The sequence below is a fragment of the Ovis canadensis genome, chromosome 2 (assembly GCF_042477335.2).
Source record: "Ovis canadensis isolate MfBH-ARS-UI-01 breed Bighorn chromosome 2, ARS-UI_OviCan_v2, whole genome shotgun sequence".
Classification (NCBI taxonomy): domain Eukaryota; kingdom Metazoa; phylum Chordata; class Mammalia; order Artiodactyla; family Bovidae; genus Ovis; species Ovis canadensis.
In genome coordinates this window covers 27,523,751-27,538,268 of record NC_091246.1, presented here as the reverse complement: position 1 = coordinate 27,538,268, position 14,518 = coordinate 27,523,751, and the positions used below count along the sequence as shown (strand labels likewise).

The following is a 14,518-nucleotide window of genomic DNA, read 5'->3' as shown; positions in this document are numbered from 1 at the left end:
CAGATAAAACTGACTTTAAAGGTCATTATAAAAGATATTGAAGGACACTACATAATGATCAAGGGATCAATACAAGAAGATATAACAATTATATATGCACAGGAATGCCTCAAATGCTAGCAGGGGAATGCTAAAAGGGGAAATTGGCAGTAACACAATCATAGTGGGGGACTTTAACACCCTACTCACACTAATGGACAGATCATCTAGACAGAAAATTAATAAGGAAACACAAGCCTTAAATGACACATTGGTCCAGAGAACCTAATTGGTGTTTTCAGTATATTCCATTCAAAAACTGTAGAATACATTTTTTTCTCAAGTACACATTGAACATTCTCCAAGATAGATTACATCTTGGGTCACAAACCAAGCCTTGGTAAATTTAAGAAAATTGAAATTGTGTCAAGATTTTTTCCTGACCACAACAATATAAGATTAGATATCAATAATAGGAGGGGAAAGACTGTAAAAAACACAAAAATATGGAGGCTAGACAATACATTACTAAATAATCCAGTGGTCACTGAAGAAATCAAAGAGGAAATTAAAAAAATACTGAGAAACAAAAGACAATGAAAACATTACAACTTAAAATGTAAGGGATGCAGTAAAAGCAGTGCTAAGATGGAAATTTAAGCAATAAAAGCCTACTTCAGGAAATGAGAAAAATGTCAAATAGACAACCTAACTTTATACCTAACTTCAGTTCAGTTCAGTCGCTCAGTTGTGTCCGACTCTTTGCGACCCTATGAATCGCAGCACACCAGGCCTCCCTGTCCATCACCATCTCCCGGAGTTCACTCAGACTCACGTCCATTGAGTTCGTGATGCCATCCAGCCATCTCATCTCGGTCTTCCCCTTCTCCTGCCCCCAATCCCTCCCAGCATCAGAGTCTTTTCCAATGAGTCAACTCTTTGCATGAGGTGGCCAAAGTACTGGAGCTTCAGCTTTAGCATCATTCCTTCCAAAGAAATCCCAGGGTTGATCTCCTTCAGAAAGGACTGGTTGTATCTCCTTGCAGTCCAAGGGACTCTCAAGAGTCTTCTCCAACACCACAGTTCAAAAGCATCAATTCTTCGGCGCTCAGCCTTCTTCACAGTCCAACTCTCACATCCACACATGAGCACAGGAAAAACCATAGCCTTGACTAGACAGACCTTAGTCAGCAAAGTAATGTCTCTGCTTTTGAATATGCTATCTAGGTTGGTCATAACTTTTCTTCCAAGGAGTAAGTGTCTTTTAATTTCATGGCTCCAATCACCATCTGCAGTGATTTTGGAGCCCCCCAAAATAAAGTCTGACACTGTTTCCACTGTTTCCCCATCTATTTGCCATGAAGTGATGGGACTGGATGCCATGATCTTCGTTTTCTGAATGTTGAGCTTTAAGCCAACTTCTTTGCTCTCCTCTTTCACTTTCATCAAGAGGCTCTTTAGCTCCTCTTCACTTTCTGCCATAAGGGTGGTGTCATCTGCATATCTGAGGTTATTGATATTTCTCCCGGCAATCTTGATTCCAGCTTGGGTTTCTTCCAGTCCAGCGTTTCTCATGATGTACTCTGCATATAAGTTACATAAGCAGGTTGACAATATACAGCCTTGACATACTCCTTTTCCTATTTGGAACCAGTCTGTTGTTCCATGTCCAGTTCTAACTGTTGCTTCCTGACCTGCATACAGATTTCTCAAGAGGCAGGTTAGGTGGTCTGGTATTCCCATCTCTTTCAGAATTTTCCACAGTTTGTTGTGATCCACACAGTCAAAGGCTTTGGCATAGTCAATAGAGCAGAAATAGATGTTTTTCTGGAACTCTCTTGCTTTTTTGATGATCCAGCAGATGTTGGCAATTTGATCTCTGGTTCCTCTGCCTTTTCTAAAACCAGCTTGAACATCTGGAAGTTCGCAGTTCACGTATTGCTGATGCCTGGCTTGGAGAATTTTGAGCATTACTTTACTAGCATGTGAGATGAGTGCAATTGTGCGGTAGTTTGAACATTCTTTTACATTGCCTTTCTTTGGGATTGGAATGAAAACTGACCTTTTCCAGTCCTGTGGCCACTGCTGAGTTTTCCTAATTTGCTGGCATATTGAGTGCGGCACTTTCACAGCATCATCTTTCAGGATTTGAAATAGCTCCACTGGAATTCCATCACCTCCACTAGCTTTGTTCATAGCGATGCTTTCTAAGGCCCACTTGACTTCACATTCCAAGATGTCTGTCCCTAGATTAGTGATCACATCATCATCATTATCTGGGTCATGAAGATCTTTTTTTGTACAGTTCTTCTGTGTATTCTTGCCACCTCTTCTTAATATCTTTTTCTTCTGTTAGGTCCATACCATTTCTTTCCTTTATCAAGCCCATCTTTGCATGAAATGTTCCCTTGGTATTGCTAATTTTCTTGAAGAGATCTCTAGTCTTTCCCATTCTGTTGTTTTCCTCTATTTCTTTGCATTGATCACTGAAGAAGGCTTTCTTATCTCTTTTTGCTATTCTTTGGAACTCTGCATTCAGATGCTTATATCTTTCCTTTTCTCCTTTGCTTTTTGCCTCTCTTCTTTTCACAGCTATTTGTAAGGCCTCCCCAGGCAGCCATTTTGCTTTTTTGCATTTCTTTTCCACGGGGATGGTCTTGATCCCTGTCTCCTGTACAGTGTCACAAACCTCATTCCATAGTTCATTAGGCACTCTATCTATCAGATCTAGGCCCTTAAATCTATTTCTCACTTCCACTGTATAATCATAAGGGATTTGATTTAGGTCATACCTGAATGGTCTAGCGGTTTTCCCTACTGTCTTCAATTTGACTCTGAATTTGGCAATAAGGAGTTCATGATCTGAGCCACAGTCAGCTCCTGGTCTTGTTTTTGTTGACTGTATAGAGCTTCTCCATCTCTGGCTGCAAAGAATATAATCAATCTGATTTCAGTGTTGACCATCTGGTGATGTCCATGTGTAGAGTCTTCTCTTGTGTTGTTGGAAGAGGGTGTTTGCTATGACCAGTGCATTTTCTTGGCAAACTCTATTAGTGTTTGCCCTGCTTCATTCTGTATTCCAAGGCCAAATTTGCCTGTTACTCCAGGTGTTCCTTGACTTCCTACTTTTGCATTCCAGTCCCCTATAATGAAAAGGACATCTTTTTGGGGTGTTCTAAAAGGCCTTGTAGGTCTTCATAGAACCGTTCAACTTCAGTTTCTTCAGCATTACTGGTTGGGGCATAGACTTGGATAACTGTGATATTGAATGGTTTGCCTTGGAGACGAACAGAGATCATTCTTTCGTTTTTGAGATTGCATCCAAGTACTGAATTTCGGACTCTTGTTTTCCATGATGGCTACTCCATTTCTTCTGAGGGATTCCTGCCCGCAGTAGTAGATATAATGGTCATCTGAGTTAAATTCACCCATTCTAGTGCATTTTAGTTCGCTGATTCCTAGAATGTTGACGTTCACCCTTGCCATCTCTTGTTTGACCACTTCCAATTTGCCTTGATTCATGGACCTGACATTCCAGGTTCCTATGCAATATTGCTCTTTACAGCATTGGACCTTGCCTCTATCACCAGTCACATCCCCAGCTGGGTGTTGTTATTGCTTTGGCTCCATCCCTTCATTCTTTCTGGAGTTATTTCTCCACTGATCTCCACTAGCATATTGGGCACCTAATGACCTGGGGAGTTCCTCTTTTGGTATCCTATCATTTTGCCTTTTCATACCGTTCATGGGGTTCTCAAGGCAAGAATACTGAAGTGGCTTGCCATTCCCTTCTCCAGTGGACCACATTCTGTCAGACCTCTCCACCATGACCCGCCCATCTTGGGTTGCCCCACAGGCATGGCTTGGTTTCATTGAGTTAGACAAGGTTGTGGTCCTAGTGTGACTAGATTGACTAGTTTTCTGGGAGTATGGATTCAGTGTGTCTGCCCTCTGATGCCCTCTTGCAACACCTACCATCTTACTGTGGGATATCTCTTCACGGCTGCTCCAGCAAAGCACAGCCGCTGCTCCTTACCTTGGACGAGGGGTATCTCCTTACCACCGCTGTTCCTGACCTTCAACAAAACCCTAAAGCAACTAGAAAGAGAAGAGCAAAACCCCCCCAAATTTAGTATCAGGAAAGAAATCATAAATATCAGAGCAGAAATAAATGAAGAAATGAAGGAAATATTAACAGAGATCAATAAATCTAAAGACAGTTCTTTGAGATAATAAACAATATTGACAAACCATTAGCCAGACTCATTGAGGCAAAAAGGGAGAAGACAATAAAATTAGAAATGAAGTTACAACAGAAAAGGCAGAAATACAAAGGATAATAAGAGACTGAAAAGTGAAAGTGGAGTTGCTCAGTCATGGCCGACTCTTTGCGACCCCATGGACTGCAGCCTCCCAGGCTCCTCCGTCCATGGGATTTTCCAGGCAAGAGTACTGGAGTGGGTTGCCATTGCCTTCTCCAGGGGATCTTCCCGACTTAGGGATTGGACCCAGGTCTCCTGCATTGCAGGCAGACGCTTTACCCTCTAAGCCACCAGGGAAGGCTTTAATAAGAGACTACTACAGGCAACTATATGCCAATAAAATAGACAACCTGGAGGAAATGGACAAATTCCCAGAAAGTACAACCTTCTAAGACTGAACCAGGAAGAAATGGAAAACATGAACAGACCAGTCACAAGCACTGAAATGGAAACTCTGATCAAACATCTTCCAGCAAACAAAAGTCCAGAGCCAGATGGCTTCACAGGCCAATTCTATCAAACATTTAGAGAAGAGATAACACCTATCCTGCTCAAACTGTTCCAAACAATTGCAGAGGGACAAACACTCCAAAACTCAGTCTGCGAGGCCAATATCACTCTGATTCCAAAACCAGATAAAGATATCACAAAAAAAGAAAATTACAGATCAGTTTCATCCATGATGAACATAGATGCAAAAATCCTCAACAAAATACTAGTGAACAGAAGCCAACAACACATTAAAAGGATCATTTACCATGATCAAATGGGGTTTATCCCAGGGATGTAAGGATACTTCAATATATGCAAATCAATCAATGTGATACCCCATATTAACAAACTGGAAAAAAATAAAAAACATGATCATTTCTATAGATGCAGAGAAAGCACAAGACTATTATTCAATCTAATTTTGGAAGTCCTAACCACCGCAATCAGAAATGAAAAAGAAGTAAAAGCCATCCAGATTAGAAAAGAAGTAAGCCTCTCACTGTTTGCAGATGTACTTATACTATATGTAGAAAACCCTAAAGATGCCACCAGAAAATTACTAGAGCTAATTAATGAATTTAGTTAAGTCGCAGGATACAAATTTAATACACAGAAATCCCTTGCAATCCTATACACTAACAATGAAAAATCAGAAAAAGAAATTAAGGAAACAAGTTCATTTACCATTGCATCAAAAAGAATAAAATACCTCAGAATAAACCTACCTAAGGAAGCAAAAGACCTGTCTTCAGAAAACTATAAGATATTAATGAAAGAAATCAAAGATGACAAAAACGTGGAGAGATATACTGTGTTCTTGGGTTAGAAGAATCAGTGTTGTCAAAATGACTACACTATCCAAAGCACTCTACAATACAAGTGCAATCCCTATCAAATTACCCATGGCATTTTAAAAGCAGAATTAGAACAAAAATTCTAATTAGAAAAAAATTAGAAAAAAATTCAAAATATGTAGGGAAACACAAAAGAACCCAAATAGCCAAAGTAATCTTGAGAAAGAAAAATTGTTCTGGAATAATCAGGCTTCCTGCCCTCAGATTATACTACCAAGCTGCAGAAATCAAAATTATTTTGTACTAGCATAAAAACAGAAATAAATCAATGCAACAAGATAGAAAGCTCAGGGGTAAACCCACACACCTATGGTCACCTAATCTATGACAAAGGAGGCAAGCATATAAATGGGAAAAAACAAAAAGCAGTCTCTTAAATCAGAACATCTCCTAATACCATACAAAAAAGTAAACTCAAAATGGATGAAAGATCTAAATTTAAGGCTGGATACTATGAAACTCTTAGAGGAAAACAGAGGCAGAACACTTTTTGATGTAAATCATAGCAAGATCTTTTTTTGACCCACCTCCTAGAGTAATGAAAATAAAAGCAAATGGGACTTAATTAAACTTAAAAGTCTTTATACAGCAAAGGAGACTGTAAACAAAATGAAAAGACAACTCTCAGAATGGGGGAAAATATTTGCAAATGAAGCAACCGACAAGGGATTAATCTCCAAAAGATAACAAATAACTCATGCTGCTCAATATAAAAAATATAATCCAATCAAAAAATGGGCAAGAGATCTAAAGAGATATTTCTCCAAAGATATACAGATGGTCTAAAAACACATAAAAAGATGCTCAACATCACAAATTATTAGAGAAATTCTAACTAAAACTACAATGACATACCACCTCACACCACCCAGAATAACCATTATTAAAATGTCTACAAATAGCAACTTCTGGAGGTGGTGTGGAGAAAAGGGAACCCTCCTATAGTGTAGGTGGGAATGTGAGTTAGTGCAGCCACTGTGGAAAACTGTATGCCTTAACAAAGTAGAAAATACTTAATCCAAGGCCAGCAGATGGGAAAAATAATAAATAATACAGCATACATAAACAAAACAGAAAATAATAAAAGTCAATGAAACCAAGAGTTGGTTCTGAGAAAATATCAACAGGTACCTCAAGATTGTGACACAAGAGACTCCCGAATTTCCCTCCTTCCATGGATGCACTGAATTTACAGCTACACACGGATCAGTTCCCTCTGAGAGAAGCTTAGAAATTGCTTGAGTGACTCCTACACATTGGGAACTGAGAAAATACCCACATGAAAATGTATAGTGAAGGGTGAGACACTTCCTATAAACCCCACCCCAGAATAATGCCTTATAATCTTTCCAAAACCATCAATTCCCAGCCCCTTCTTGATCAGTAAAGTGTTTGGGCACATTTCTAATGCCCCAGATTTTAAGCCTGTCACCTGAGGGATGGACCCTCAAATCATCTAGCTCTGAGAACCAAAGGGCTTCCATTCACAAGTCCCACGGTGTTATAGCAAAGAAGCAATTGTTATTAGGTGCTTGAGCACTCCCTGTGGCTATTTCCTCAAGCTTAGGGCAGAGGGAGTAGATTGCATTTGAGCTGAATCCTCCCCAGAGCCACAAAGAGCCAGTGGGTACTTACCCTGCCCTCTCCCTCCATCTTGCTCCAACAATGAAACCAAATCCTGCATGTCCCTAGAAGGAACTTTCTACACGTTTACAATCCTGACTTTTAAAACTGCCGCTTGAGGGATAGACTCCAAAATAACCTACCTCTGAAAGCCAATGGAGTTTACGTTCATGAATCCTACAGTACTATAGCAAAGAAACCGTTTTTGAAAGGATGCTTGAAGACTCCCTGTAGTTTATATACCCAGGCCCAGCATGGAGGGAGAAAACAAAAATGCGCATCTCCCAGTTAGTCCCTGGAAAGAATTTGTGTATTTTTCTAACTGCTGCCGTGGTTCTGGCTTCTAGTCAGTCTGCATGTAGGAGCTGACTGGTATCCTCTTGTAAGCCTGGTAAAGCTGGTGGGCTATCTCCCCCAGCTCCAACAGTAAGACCAAGTGTTCATTTTCACTCCTGAAAGCTGGTCCAGACATCTCACACCCCGATTTTCAACTACCACCCAAGGGACTAGCCCCCAAATCATGTAGCTTTGGGAGCTGACAGGGCTCATCATTCATGAGTCCCTGGGACAACTAAAAACAAAGGCTATTTTATTTGGACACAAAAGCACTTGCAGAAACCGTTTCCCCTGATTCAGCAAAAACTAAAGTGAAAGTGAAAATGAAGTTACTCAGCCGTGTCCGACTCTTTGCGACCCCATGGATTGTAGCCTACCAGGCTCCTCAGTCCATGGAATTTTCCAGGCAAGAGTACTGGAGTGGGTTGCCATTTCCTTCTTAAAAACAAAGGCTATTTTATTTGGACACAAAAGCACTTGCAGCAACCATTTCCCCTGATTCAGCAAAAAGTAAGTAAGCAAAAACGCCCAACTCCTGGATTCTTCTTGATAGAGGATAGACTGCATATCTAATGCCCTGATTTTCCCAGTTCCTGCCTGATAATTGGGCTTCCAATTAACTTGCATCGGGGAGTTAAAGGGTCTAGAAGCCTAAATAGGCATAAGAAGGTTTCCCACATCTTTGGGGACACTGATGAGTATTGGCACACCCTTAACTATAGGAAGCCACCAAGGAAAAAGACAGGATTTGATCATAAAACTTTTAGAGACAATCAGGAGCTCAGGCCAGGCTGATTATGGAGGTTCATCTACACAAGGCCAATGTGTCAATACTGGGAAAAGTGGCTGTTTTATACAGAAACCAACACAGAAAATCAAGAAAAGTAAAGAAATGAGGATGTTTCAAACAAAATAACAAATCTCTAGGAACTTACCTTAATGAAGTAGACGTAAGTGTTTTACCCAATAGAGAGTTCAAAATAATGGTAATAAAGATGCTTATTGAGGTCAGGAGAATAATGCATGAACAAGGTACAAATTTCAACAAAAAGACAGAAAATGTTTTTAAAAACTACCAAACATAAATCATAGACATGAAAAACACAATAAATGAAGAACTCAACAGAGATGTTCATAAGTAGACCAGATCAAGTGGAAGAAAGAATCAGACAAGGGAGTGGAAATCATCCAATCAAAAGAGTGAAAAGAAAGAATGGAAGAAAGCAAAGATAAGTTAAGGGTCACCGCTTAGTGAACCAATGTAGGTATTCTAGGTCTTCAAGAAAGAAAAAGAGAAAGGGCAGAAGGCATATTCAAAGAAATAGTGCCTGAAAACTTCCTTAATATGGAAAAAGAAAGATATCCAGATTAACGAAGTCCATAAAACGTATAACAAGATTAATTCAAAGAGATCTACCCAGAGACACACTATAATGAAATTATCAAAAGTTAAAGATAGAATCTTAAAACCAACAAGAGATAAGTGACTTTATACAGGGAATCCTCTTTAAGCCTATTAGCGGATTTTTCAGTAGGAATGTTACAGGCCATTGGGAATGGGATGATTAAAAAAAAAAACAAAAAAACTGCTAAGAATACTCTACCCAGTAAACTTGTGCTTCAGAGTTGGAGAGACAGAGAATTTTCATAAACAAACAAAAGCTGAAGGAGCTTATATGAAAGTTGTTAAAGGGAATTGTTTATTCTGAAATGAAAGCATGTAAGTTAGATATATGAAAGCATATGAAAGTATAAAGCTTATGGGCAAATAAATAGTTAAATTCAGAATGATATTGTGATGGTGATGGTTAAATTTCTTAAAACTTTAAAGGTTAAAATATAAGAACAACTCTAACTGCAATACTTTGTTAATAAATATACAATACAAAAAGATGTAAATTGTGACATCAAAAGCATAAAATGAATAGAGTGTAAAAATGTAGATCTTTTTTATGTATTAATTTTCAAAATTAAGCTTATCATTTTAGCCTGTCATGAATATAAGATGTTTTATGTAAGCCTCATGATAACAAAGAATCAAAACCTTTAGTAGATACCCAAAAGACAGGGGCAGAATCAAGGCATACCACAACAAAATCATCAATTCACAAAGGAAGGCAGCAATAGAAGAGTAAAAGAATTACAAAAACCCAGAAGCAATTAAAATAATGGCCTAAGCCCTTACCTATCAGTAATTCCTCTGTATGCAAATGGATTAAATTCTTCCATTAAAAAATGTAGAGTTGTTTTATGAATTAAAAAACAAGACCCAACTATACACTGACAACAAGAGACTCACTTCAACTTTAATAACAGTAAAGGAATGGAAAAAGATACACTATTGTAATGAGAAATAAAAGAAAGCGATAGCTATAATTACATAGATTTGATAGCTATAATTATAGAGACTTGAAGTCAAACACTGTAACAAGAGACAAAGTCATTACATAATGATAAAGAATAAATTTACAAAGAGGACATATTAATAGAATTTTTATTCATCCAACATCAGTCAGTTCAGTTCAGTCGCTCAGTCATATCCGACTCTGCGACCCCATGAATCGCAGCACACAGGCCTCCCTGTCCATCATCAGAGTACCTTAAATATAGAAAGCAAATATTATTTCCTGACTTGAAGCAGGAAATAGGCAGCGATATAATACCATGGAACTTCAATACCCAACTTTCAACAGTGGACAGAACATCCCCAAAGAAAACCAATAAGGAAATATTGGACTTAAACTACACATCAGATCAGATGAACCTAACAGACATATGCAGAACATTTCATCCAATACCCCTGGAATACACATTCTTCTCAAGCATACATAGAATACTCACCATGGTATATAATGTGTTAGGTCACAAAACAAGTCTTAACAAATTTAATATAATTGAAATTACTCTTTCTTTTCCAACCACAATGATATGACAATCCATAACAGTAGGAAAGCCAGACATATCACAGGTGTTTTTGTTGTTTAGTTGCTAAGTCATGTCCAACTCTTGTGACCACATGAACTGTAGCCTGGCAGGCTCCTCTGTTCATGAGATTTCTCAGGCAATAATAACTGGAGTGCATTGCCATTTCCTTCTCCAGGGGATATTCCTGACTCAGGAATCAAATCCATGTCTCCTACATTATAGGTGCATTCTTTACTGCTGAACCACTAGGGAAGCCCATCACAAATATGTGGAGATTAAGAAAACATGTTCCTGAATGACAAAAGGGTTAAAAGAGAAATCAAAAGGAAATTGGAAAGATATTTTGAGACAAATAAAAATGAAATACAACATACTAAAACTTATGTGAAGTTCTAGAAAGCAAGTTTATAATGATAATAGTATACATTAAGAAAAAAGAAAGCTCTCAAATAAGCAACCTAACAACAACAACTAAGAACATCAAGGAACTAAACAATGAATTAAGCTGAATGTTATCAGAAAGAAGGAAATAAGAATTAGGCCAGCTATAAATGAAAAAAAGAAGGACTAAAAATACAAAAGGAAAGACCACTGAAACTAAGAGCTGTTTTTTTTAAAAATTACAGTATGTATATTGGTTTTTCAGACATTCTATTGCATATTAACAGACTACAATATTGTATAAACATATCTTTAAGATGCACTGGGGAACCCAAAAATTCATGTGGAGTGTTTTGTTGCGATATTCACTTTATTTTTGTTGTCTGGAACCACACCTGCAATATCTCCAAGGTATGCCTGTACACAATGGAATATTAATCAACCTTTAAAACAGCAGTGCCCAATCTTTTTGGTGCCAATTTTGTGGAAGACAATTTTTTCACAGGCTGAGTCGGGGATGGTTTCAGGATGATTTAAACACATTACATTTACTGTGCACTTTATTTCTATTATTACATATAATGGAATAATTATATAATTTACCATAACGTAGAATCAGTAGGAGCCCTGAGCTTGTTTCCCTGCAGCTAGATGATCCTATCTGGGGGTGATAGGAGACAGAGACACCTGAAAGTGTGTTGCTTATGTCCAGTCTACTCCACGATCTTGTTTTGGTCACTGTCACTGCAGAAAGCCCTGCGTCACAAAGATAGGATGTTGGAAATGGAAGCAGACTTTTCAGTGCTTTTGTGGCAATCTCAGTATATTCTGCCTTGACTTTAATTCAAAATGTATAGAGATTTGAAGTTGTCTCAAACATAGCTTCTCCCCCCTCTGGGTTGGCAGTTAAATTTGAAAAAAAAAAAAGCACCCCAGTTATCTCATTGTCTTCCTTGTCCATTATTTTTCTTAACAAGTTACAAAAAACTGGGGAGAGGGTATGAATTATCTTTGCAGACTGACATACTTGCAGAGGACTCCTGAATAATGACGATGATTCAAAAGCTCCTAGGTTAAGACGCATAGAGTCAGACAGGATTGAAGTGACTTAGCAGCAGCAGCAAGCTTCCATTTGTAGAAGGCGATGGCACCCCACTCCAGTACTCTTGCCTGGAAAACCCCATGGACGGAGAAGCCTGGTGGGCTGCAGTCCATGGGGTCGCGAAGAGTCAGACATGACTGAGCGACTTCACTTTCACTTTTCACTTTCATGCATTGGAGAAGGAAATGGCAACCCACTCCAGTGTTCTTGCCTGGAGAATCCCAGGGACAGGGGAGCCTGGTGGGCTGCCATCTATGGGGTCGCACAGAGTCGGACACGACTGAAGCGACTTAGCAGCAGCAGCAGCAGCAGGTTTACTCCTGAATCAGGCAAAGAGCAAAGAACAACATAAGAAGGAATTTTGTTAACAGCAATCTTATAATACAATTTTGATTATGACAGTCCAGTGGTTACAATTACATTCATGATAAATCACTAAAATCACCCAGTTGCTTATACAATGGAGGTATCAGTGCAAGGAGTCATCTGAAGAGTGAAAACCAGAATTGGTAAGGCTTCTCTGGCAGTGTGATTCTGACACCAGTGGCTCCTGGCTCAGTCACCCTCACTTTGAGTCCTGGTCTTCTGTTTCATCTAAGAGGGCAGAGCAGATCCCCAGCTTTTTCAGTTCTTCCACCAGCTCCCCGGTTCTAGTGCATCTGGAGAAGAATGTCACCACCTCCCCCATGAACTTGCAGTTGAGGTACACTTGTGGGATGGTGGGCTGGTTGGAATAGTCTTTAATGCCTTGTGGGAGCTGGGGGTTATCTAGCACATTATAGGTTGTGGGATCTGTACCATGGCATTGCTGAAGCGGCACTGGGGCTGCTCTGGCATCCCCTTGAGGAAGACCACCACCTTGTCCTTCCCCAATGTGTCCAGGTGCTCCAATGAGCTGCTGCCAGCTAAGCTCAGCACCTGCACACCTGGGGCCCTACAGGCCATCATCCATGCTGTGCCCCCAGACAAGCAGAGACCTGCTTGGCTCAGGGATCCTCTCACCCCCACATGCTGGCCAGAGCCCTTAACTGCCCCAAACATACTTTTAAGGCCACTGTCGTTTGTGATCTCAAGCAACTAATCCTCTCCTAGAATGGCCAAAGTCAGTTCACCTGGTTTATTCACAAATGGGCTGCAGATCCATTCCTTCCCAGTTTGGGGATCATCTCTGGTTTGGAAATAATGCTCAAACCCTTTTGAAAGCTGAGATAGGTGATCACGCACCATTTGGGAGAAAGAAGCCCCTGTCTCAATCTCTTTCAAAATCTCTGCTAATGTTTGAAACATGTTAAAAAAAAAAAAAAACCAAAAGCAAAACCCAAACTTTTCACCCCCATAACTGCTGTTTAACTTTGAATGCAGCCACTTTATCTGCTGACTTGAACAAGTTGTCATGCTCCCCTGAAGGGACAGATTGAGTTCATTGAGCAGATTGAATATGTCACACAAGTGAGCAAGTTTTGTCGTCCATTCTGCGTCAGTGAAATATGCTGCCAGTGGTGACCATTTTTCTAAAAGAATTATTTGGAGAAGCTCTCATAACTCAAAAACTCTAGCCAGTGATATACCTTTAGAAAACAATCTCACATTTGTGTTTAAGAGAAGACGTGCTCTGTGTCCGTCTCCTCACAGAGGTATGTGATGTGAGTTAAGAGCATGTATTTTAATATGGTTAATAATTTTAAGCACATCCTGAAAAACATTGTTAAGTTCAGGTGATGTTTTTCAGCTAGACAGTATTTATGCATGACACAATGCATAGGCTCATATTAAGAAGTGACCTTTTTGGCCGGAGTAGTGAAAGCAGAAAGCCATCCAGTCACGGCAGCTACTCTGTCTGTGCCTGCATGCATAAGTGCTTAGTTGCTCAGTTGTGTCCAGCTCTTTGCAATCCCATGTGCCATAGCCTGCCAGGCTTCTCTATCCATGGGATTCCCAGGCAAGAATACTGGAGTGGGTTGCCATTTTCTATTCCATCTGTCTGTGCAAATACAGACACAAAATGACCAATTCAGTTTTCCTAATACATAATCAATCAAAGACTTGAATAGTTCTGCAGCTGTGGTGTTCATTTGCAACTAAAGGGAGCATACCATATCCTCATGCACATCCTCCTGAGAAACTGCACAAAAACAAGTGTTCTTGCCTAGCTGTCAACACTGGTAGACTTGTTAACCTGGGTTGTATACCACAGTGACTCATTAACTCTAACAACTATACCACAATATCCTCTGCTATTTCATCAATTCATCTAGTTATGGTGCTAAATGAAGAGGAATATATGCCACGTTTTGAACTGCAGCCTCTCCTCAAAGTTCATGACAAATGTCCTTAGCAGCAGGCATGATCAGCTCTTCACCAATAGTAAAGGACCTCATAGTTTTAGCCACTAAGAATGATGCTCTCGGTGCAGACACATTTGATGAAGTGGTGGCCTTCAATATTTGCTTCTGTTCTTCATGCTCACATTTTTTTTTCTTTTGAAAAACTCCAAAGCCTTGTCTTTTAATGCAGAGTACTTGGTCTCCATGTGGCAAAGCAATTTTGATGGTTTCATAGCTTCT

At 39.6% G+C, this 14,518-nt stretch overlaps 1 pseudogene; it reads right to left on the bottom strand.

The window, feature by feature from the left end:
* Positions 1 to 12,519: 12,519 nt before the first annotated feature.
* On the bottom strand, positions 12,520 to 12,899 carry LOC138432318 (glutaredoxin-related protein 5, mitochondrial pseudogene; annotated as a pseudogene).
* Positions 12,900 to 14,518: the final 1,619 nt, after the last annotated feature.